The sequence below is a fragment of the Musca domestica genome, unplaced genomic scaffold (assembly GCF_030504385.1).
Source record: "Musca domestica strain aabys unplaced genomic scaffold, Musca_domestica.polishedcontigs.V.1.1 524, whole genome shotgun sequence".
In the NCBI taxonomy this organism is placed as follows: domain Eukaryota; kingdom Metazoa; phylum Arthropoda; class Insecta; order Diptera; family Muscidae; genus Musca; species Musca domestica.
This window is the reverse complement of record NW_026712351.1, coordinates 106,408-114,739: the sequence shown is the minus strand read 5'-3', so window position 1 is coordinate 114,739 and position 8,332 is coordinate 106,408. Positions and strand designations below refer to the sequence as shown.

Sequence of the window (8,332 nt, the reverse complement as noted above, 5' to 3'; positions counted from 1 at the left end):
CAGAAGCATTTTTATCGAAAATGTTTTACAATTTGCGAGTTCATTTTAAGTAATGGAGATTATTAAAAATTCGAACTGTTTTCTTTGTTTATAATGTTCTTTTTTCTTGTTTATACCTTTCATCTTAGTATGAAGAGTATACGAAGTTTGTCAATCTGTCTGTAACACCTCGAAACATACATTTATGACCTCACAATATTATATATAATATTGATCATCATAACCCATAGTAATATTGTCGCTATCTTGACAGATTCTGCAGTAATCAGCATCATCGCTGTTCCATTTCGAGGTCATTGCCCTCACCTTGCAGTGACCTTTGATGGTGCCCACTACAAGTTTTAGGTTTCGACAAGGACAATTGCGATTTCGTTTCGTTCAGATTCTTTTGGTGACATTACATCCCCTTTCATTTAGCAATTTTTGTTGAGTTTTGTCAGAGTAGTGTCTATGGTACAAGGATGGTTTAACCGAGATCCCAGCATGGTCAATACGTCTTCAATCTCATTGCCTGCAAAATTGTAATGACCTGAAACACAAGAGAGTTTGATGGACAATCCAGTGTTTTTCATAAACTTAATAGTAAAATAGTTTAAAGACTTCTGCCCCCTTTGACCATTTCATATATAGGCACCGGACCGTTAACTTAGATATTCTTCGTGTCCAAGAAGTCTATGGCTTTTTTGACAGCAAATATTTCCGCCTGGAATACGCTACAGCCGTTTCTGAGCTTGTAGGATTCACTCCATCTTGGAGCCGTCAGTATATACAGCTATGCCGCGGAAAGGTGGATGGGTCCATGCGTCCCGGTCGGGTGGATCTAAACCAACCGTGGTGAAATGTAATCACTTTTGTTTGCTTCCCCTCCCAGAGTTTCTACACGACTTATGATCGTAGAATGTACATACCCGCTGGCAATGAAAATTCCATTTAACTCAATTTCACCAGTCCTATACTAGATATAAGCCGGACTAGTACCAAATGTGTCCCCAAGTAATACAAAGGTAACCAATTGACACCTTTTCGTCCCCAAGTAATGCAAAGAAGCGACAGCGACATAAAAACCACAACGAAAAAACCAAACTAACATTTGAATGAGATCTCTACGAACAAGAACCACTTTGAATAGTTTTTTTTAGATTACCAATAAAAAAACAATGCACCGTTATTCTTGAGGAATGCAAGTGCATTTTGTTTGGAAAAAGCGTTCTTATTCTGATCGTTGTGAAGTGAAGTATCATTTTTCTGTGCAAATAAGTTATAAAGTGATGAAAATAACAAATAAAAAGGTAAGAATGAGTAGTAAAAGTAATAATAGTAATAAAATAATAATAAAAGTAATTCAAGGTAAAATTATAGCATTCTTCTCAGAATTGTTACAAATTATTAATTTGTTTGTTTTCACTATAGGTCAAATCAAAATTTTAGCTGATACTTTAACTGAGTTGAAGGTGATAGTGCTACGATCTCAAAGTGATGAGATACCATTATCGAATAGGTTCCCCATCACTTATGAAAAATATTGAGAATCAATACATATATGTAAGTATTTTTTAAATGTATTGCTGAACAAACATAGATTATATACAATTTTTGTTAATTTTTAGGTAAAGATTATAGCATCAATTATAAAAGGAGAGGAAACATCGAAATGTTTAAAAATGTTATCGGTTCAAATATTACTACGAGTATAATATTGAGGGAAACCATGGAAAAAAGTTTGAAGTCCCTAAGTAATATATTCAGCGTTATTTTAGGTAAGGTGTATATAAACATTATTTTTATATTCTACATTTTCATACATTAAACATTATTTTTTGCAGATTCAATACCAGTTACAGAATATTCGGACACCCCTGAAACACAACTGCGAAAAGCAATACAAGTGCTTTTATAAATATTAAATTAAATTTATTTTTGTTCAAGTTTTATAGAGTAATGTATATTTGTATTCATTTGTTTGCAATAAAAAAATTAATTTAAACTAAAAATTAGAATTTCACTAACAATAATTGGTACTGAACTAGTTCATGGGAAACCAGTTTAAAATTTGTCTGCTTATACTAGATAATGCTAGGAACACAATTAGAGCGAACGACGAATTTTTTCGCGGCGTATGTTCGTCGTCAAAAATAATACACATAGACCGGTTATTACATCTTGCCGATAGATAAAAAAATGATGTTGTCGGACACATAAATCGTTTTTCGTTATTACAAGTCTCATTTAAGTATGAACTGTCCGATAAGTAAAAGGCCAGACGATCTTCCCTTTATCTTTTAACGTAAAGTTTACAGAATTCATCTTGCCATATTTTTTATCGATAATATGGCAATAAAAGCAAAATATATTTAAAATTATATAATAATTTAAATAAAGAAATGGGTAACGCAAATCATTTATTTTATATTGAAGAACTGAATTATAAATTTATTTCACGAAACTAATTACAAATTCGTTTTGTTTATTATTTTTAAACTAAAATGAAGATGTCATTATAAAAACATGCAGTGAATACCAGTTACTTTTAAAAAAAGCTTGCCACATCTGAGTAAAAAAATTCATATATTTTAAAGGAAAGATGTAATAATGAGAACCCGATAATGTGAACTTTATATTTCACTTTTCCTAAAGTAAGGAATAACAAAAGTGGACTATAAAGGGAAGATATTAGAACGGGCCATATGTGTATATGGAAGTGCACACAATCACGGCGCCGGCGAAAATTTCGTCGGTCGCCGCGAACTCAATTAGCTTTATTTCTATTTCATACGCCGGCGACCGGCGAACAAAACAGTACAAGGTGGCCATACTTGTACGAATTTTATGTGTTTTAGTAAATAAAGATACTTTTTACTTTAAAATTTGTTATGGTCACTCTACTATCTGTTATTCGTATAAAAAAACATAAATAATTTGAGTTTTGCCTTGTTAAGGCGAAGATCATATGTTTTATGATTTAAGTCTTTGTTTTCTCTTTCGAGACGAGCTTAATGATCTGAAATTTGCAGTGAAAAGGAAAGCCAGATAGACACTATCACACACTCACCACTATGCGACGCGTTTCGCCGTTGGTTAAGCGGCTCATCAGGCATATTTGATGTGGATGATGGCTTACAAGGGCCGTTCTCTGGAAAGTAGTATATATTTCGAACTTATTGCAAATTAGCATATGCGAATTATACACTAGAAACTCTCCAGGTTCGACTGAAGTTCTATTGGCAGATCTTTTTCACTGCAACGTTTTGTTTTTGTAGTGATGGATTTTTTGTCCACAACAACTACATTGCTTCCAATGCATACACTTGTTTTAGTGCTGCTTTAGGAAGACGGGTTAATGGCTCTGAACGTAGAGACGGCAACTTCTAGTTGGCTGCACACAGAGGTCCGCGGTTCAAATCCCACAGCCAGGCTCGGCTGAATTTTGAGTTTTGCCTTGTTAAGGCGAAGATCATATGTTTTATGATTTAAGTGTTTGTTTTCACTTTCGAGACGAGCTTAATGATCTGAAATTTGCAGTGAAAAGGAAAGCCAGATAGACACTATCACACACTCACCACTATGCGACGCGTTTCGCCGTTGGTTAAGCGGCTCATCAGGCATATTTGATGTGGATGATGGCTTACAAGGGCCGTTCTCTGGAAAGTAGTATATATTTCGAACTTATTGCAAATTAGCATATGCGAATTATACACTAGAAACTCTCCAGGTTCGACTCAAGTTCTATTGGCAGATCTTTTTCACAGCAACGTTTTGTTTTTGTAGTGATGGATTTTTTGTCCACAACAACTACATTGCTTCCAATGCATACACTTGTTTTAGTGCTGCTTTAGGAAGACGGGTTAATGGCTCTGAACGTAGAGACGGCAACTTCTAGCTGGCTGCACACAGAGGTCCGCGGTTCAAATCCCACAGCCAGGCTCGGCTGAATTTTTGAGTTTTGCCTTGTTAAGGCGAAGATCATATGTTTTATGATTTAAGTGTTTGTTTTCTCTTTCGAGACGAGCTTAATGATCTGAAATTTGCAGTGAAAAGGAAATCCAGATAGACACTATCACACACTCACCACTATGCGACGCGTTTCGCCGTTGGTTAAGCGGCTCATCAGGCATATTTGATGTGGATGATGGCTTACAAGGGCCGTTCTCTGGAAAGTAGAATATATTTCGAACTTATTGCAAATTAGCATATGCGAATTATACACTAGAAACTCTCCAGGTTCGACTCAAGTTCTATTGGCAGATCTTTTTCACAGCAACGTTTTGTTTTTGTAGTGATGGATTTTTTGCCCACAACAACTACATTGCTTCCAATGCATACACTTGTTTTAGTGCTGCTTTAGGAAGGCGGGTTAATGGCTCTGAACGTAGAGACGGCAACTTCTAGTTGGCTGCACACAGAGGTCCGCGGTTCAAATCCGAATAATTTGTTTATTTATTTGTGCACTTGCGCCTGAGTGAAGATGGATATCAGTGAATTTATAATAAAGAAGATGGACATAACTGTAATTATAATAGAGAACGAAAAGAATTATGGGTTCTTGTATAATTTTCATTGTAGTCAACAAATGAGCAAAAAGTAAACAACTTCATCAGCTGTTTTATAATTTCGTCGATATTTTGTTCCATACGACGAATTTTCGCGGCTTATTTTGTCGCCGCGTAGGGCGAAATTCGTCGTTCGCTCCAATTGTGTTCCTAGCATAAGGGATAGTCAAATGACACTAGTACATAACTGTATACATAGAACTAGTTAAAAGGTAGTCTGCTGACACTAGTCTGTGGCTGTGTACTGGGAACTTGGTGAGGGTTAGTCTCTTGTCACTGGTATATGACTGTAAACCTGGAACTAGTAAAGTACCATCTACAGGTAATGCAAAGGGAGCCAATTGGTTACTTCGTATGACATCCCCATGTTATAGTTTACAGTTGTTTGCACTGTGAGGGGTCTTAAGTGAAACTAGTTACTGTAACTCTGAGAATCGACGAGTTTCCGATGCCGAACTAGTTCATGTTGCTAGCGGGTAGGATTGACCGAGCCATAGATTTTATTTTCTGAGTCGGAGAGAACACCTAAGTGCCTGTTCCGCTACGTGTATGCTAAGTGGGCTTAAGCACAATAGGGTGTCCAAAGCAGCCTAAGTTGTGCTTCTGAAAGCACCTGTTATTAGCAACGATGCAGCTCCTTGAACTTTGTCAATGCTACGTCAACAAAATGACATATTTAAAGAGTGCCATTAGACTAGAGCTCCATTCTCATAAACCCGTTTAATTATGTGTGGGTTGAGGTCCCAACTGTTATCTATAGAGTTCTTGTAAAAATAGAGTGCAATTAAACCAGTCCTTCACGTTCCTCTTCCAATTTAAATGATGGTGCCCAGGTATTTGGCTTCAGAGGAGAGCTTTAGTGTGACTCCATCTAACATTGGTGGTATAAAGGAAGGCCATTTATGTTTCCTCGTAGGGAGGACATGCTCTGTCTTTGATAGGTTTACGCCTAGTCAATTACGGTATGCCCGCCTTGACAAGGCGACCAGAACTCCTTGCATTAGATATGAAATAGTTGGCAGGAATTTCCCAGAATTCCATAGTACAACATCGCCAACTTTATACCCATTTTGCTCCAAACCTATGAGTATATTAATGTTGACCATTAGCCAAAGTAATGGTAACAGGACTATGCCTTGCGGCACGCCTCTGGTGACCGATTTATTGACGGACGTTTCGGCAATGCGTGAATTTATGATTCTGCTACTAAGCATGGTATCAATGCCATTGATGAGGAGTTGGGGTACTTTAAATCTTAAAAGAGAGCTACGACTGGGCTCGATTGTGACATTGTTGAAGGCTCCCTCAATATCGAGAAAAGCTTCCAAGGTGAACAGGGAGTCATTCATATTTTCTTAATGTAACCCACGACATCGTTTTGCGCTGTTCAAACGGATTTAACTTTCATATAGGCATGTTGAGCATTGTTGATGGCAGTTGGGGGTAGTACAAATCTGATTTCTATATAAATGAACCTTTATAGTGTTTTCAATAAAAACGTTGAGATACTAATTGGTCTGTAATCCTTAGGAAGCAAATGACTTGGTTGGTAAAGGCGACTTCTCTCCAGAGTTCTGGGATGAAGGATAAACACAGATAAGCTTTGAAAATCTCAACCAGAATTAGAGATATTGATGCGTCGGATGATTTAAAAGGATTGAAGGTGTCTATGGCCCACCTAATTTTGGAGTTGCTTACAATTCTGTCAATCAGGTTTAGGTCCCGATTGCCGATTAATTACCGCGTCAGTACAGTTGGAGAAGTGAGTGTTGGCCAACAGAATAAGAGTTTCCAGTCCGGAATCAGTCCACGTACCATCGATCCGCTTTATACTTCCTATGAATTTAGGATCCTTCGAAAGGACTTTACGTAATGTGGCAGCGTCATTGACGCTTTCTATTGACTCAGTGAAGCATACCCAAGATGTACTTAAGGCCTTCTTGATTTCATAGTTGTACTTGTTGAATGATGCCTTTTAGGCATCCCAGTCCGTATGTTGTTTGGTATTGTTGGCCCTATTTTATAAACGCCTTCTATCCCTCCTTAATTAGGCTAAATGTTTTAACCACCAAACTGATTGCCATTTCCTGCCTGGTTGGGTAAGCGGACAGACTTTTTATAGCACTTAAGCAAGGTGCTCCTCATCGCATTTAGGGAATTATCTATATTAAGTGTTGAAGTAGGGATTAAATAGACGAAACGTGAAGCCTAGATATAACAGATCCCAAAATTGTCTCGATGCGCCTTCCTTAGTTTGTTATGGGTTTTTTGATGAATTGCCTCTACAGGGATCTTGAAAACTAACTTTCGTTGATACGAAAAGGAGCACTCGGGAGATACTTTCAATCTAGTGTAAGTGATATATCGTTGTTGGTGAAGGTCCAAGTTTTGTTTAGCACTCATATAACGGTACTTCCCTATATTTTTATTATATATTTTCATGATTTTAGCGACATTATTCAGCGTAAGATTGTGGAAAAAAGGAAAAATATTTTTAGTAAATAAAGAATGATAAGGGTATTACACAGCTAAAAATTTCGGCGTGTCGGCTTTAGCCACTTTTCAACAACATAACACCTGACAGAAAAATTCCGTAGTATCAAAACAAGAAAAAGTATGTGTTATACAATTTACTATATATATGCATGCTTAGGTAAATTATAGTTTACTTTTTTTAACATTCTATCAGAAAATTCCAGACAAGTATCGGATGGGCTGAACAGTACCCCTAGTCATCTGTAGACGGAAAAAACCAGTCTATATTGGACATACATTTTGAATACAGTATATTTCGCTATCAACAACAATCGTTCAATCAGATTTGAATTAACATCCACCCCCCCCCCTCATCGCACTCTAAGCAAGGTAAAATCTTTCTCCCCTAATAATGTATACTTCCCTTCACTTTAAACATTTTCAAATCTATCACAAACATGGGAATAAAGTATTATCAAGTATCTGTGTTATCTAGTGCTTTTCTTTGGGTTCTTACACATACTTTTAATAAAATATATACTTCAGATTGGTTTATCACGTCCGTAAGCTCAGAATACTGATATCCAACAGAAATTTAACAAACAGGCCAACATTTGTGGAAACCCCTTGGATTAATATTTTTCCAGCATTATTCTGCTTATACTAGATAATGCTAGGAACACAATTAGAGCGAACGACGAATTTTTTCGCGGCGTATGTTCGTCGTCAAAAATAATACACATAGACCGGTTATTACATCTTGCCGATAGATAAAAAATGATGTTGTCGGACACATAAATCGTTTTTCGTTATTACAAGTCTCATTTAAGTATGAACTGTCCGATAAGTAAAAGGCCAGACGATCTTCCCTTTATCTTTTAACGTAAAGTTTACAGAATTCATCTTGCCATATTTTTTATCGATAATATGGCAATAAAAGCAAAATATATTTAAAATTATATAATAATTTAAATAAAGAAATGGGTAACGCAAATCATTTATTTTATATTGAAGAACTGAATTATAAATTTATTTCACGAAACTAATTACAAATTCGTTTTGTTTATTATTTTTAAACTAAAATGAAGATGTCATTATAAAAACATGCAGTGAATACCAGTTACTTTTAAAAAAAGCTTGCCACATCTGAGTAAAAAAATTCATATATTTTAAAGGAAAGATGTAATAATGAGAACCCGATAATGTGAACTTTATATTTCACTTTTCCTAAAGTAAGGAATAACAAAAGTGGACTATAAAGGGAAGATATTAGAACGGGCCATATGTGTATATGGAAGTGCACACAATCA

General features: G+C 36.1%; 1 long non-coding RNA gene across 1 annotated transcript; it reads left to right on the top strand.

The window, feature by feature from the left end:
* The first annotated feature begins 1,450 nt into the window (after positions 1-1,450).
* Positions 1,451-1,943, top strand: LOC131805381 (uncharacterized). Its single transcript, XR_009343666.1, has 3 exons — positions 1,451-1,542; positions 1,608-1,757; positions 1,824-1,943. It is a non-coding gene; the product is annotated as an uncharacterized LOC131805381 (long non-coding RNA).
* Positions 1,944-8,332: the final 6,389 nt, after the last annotated feature.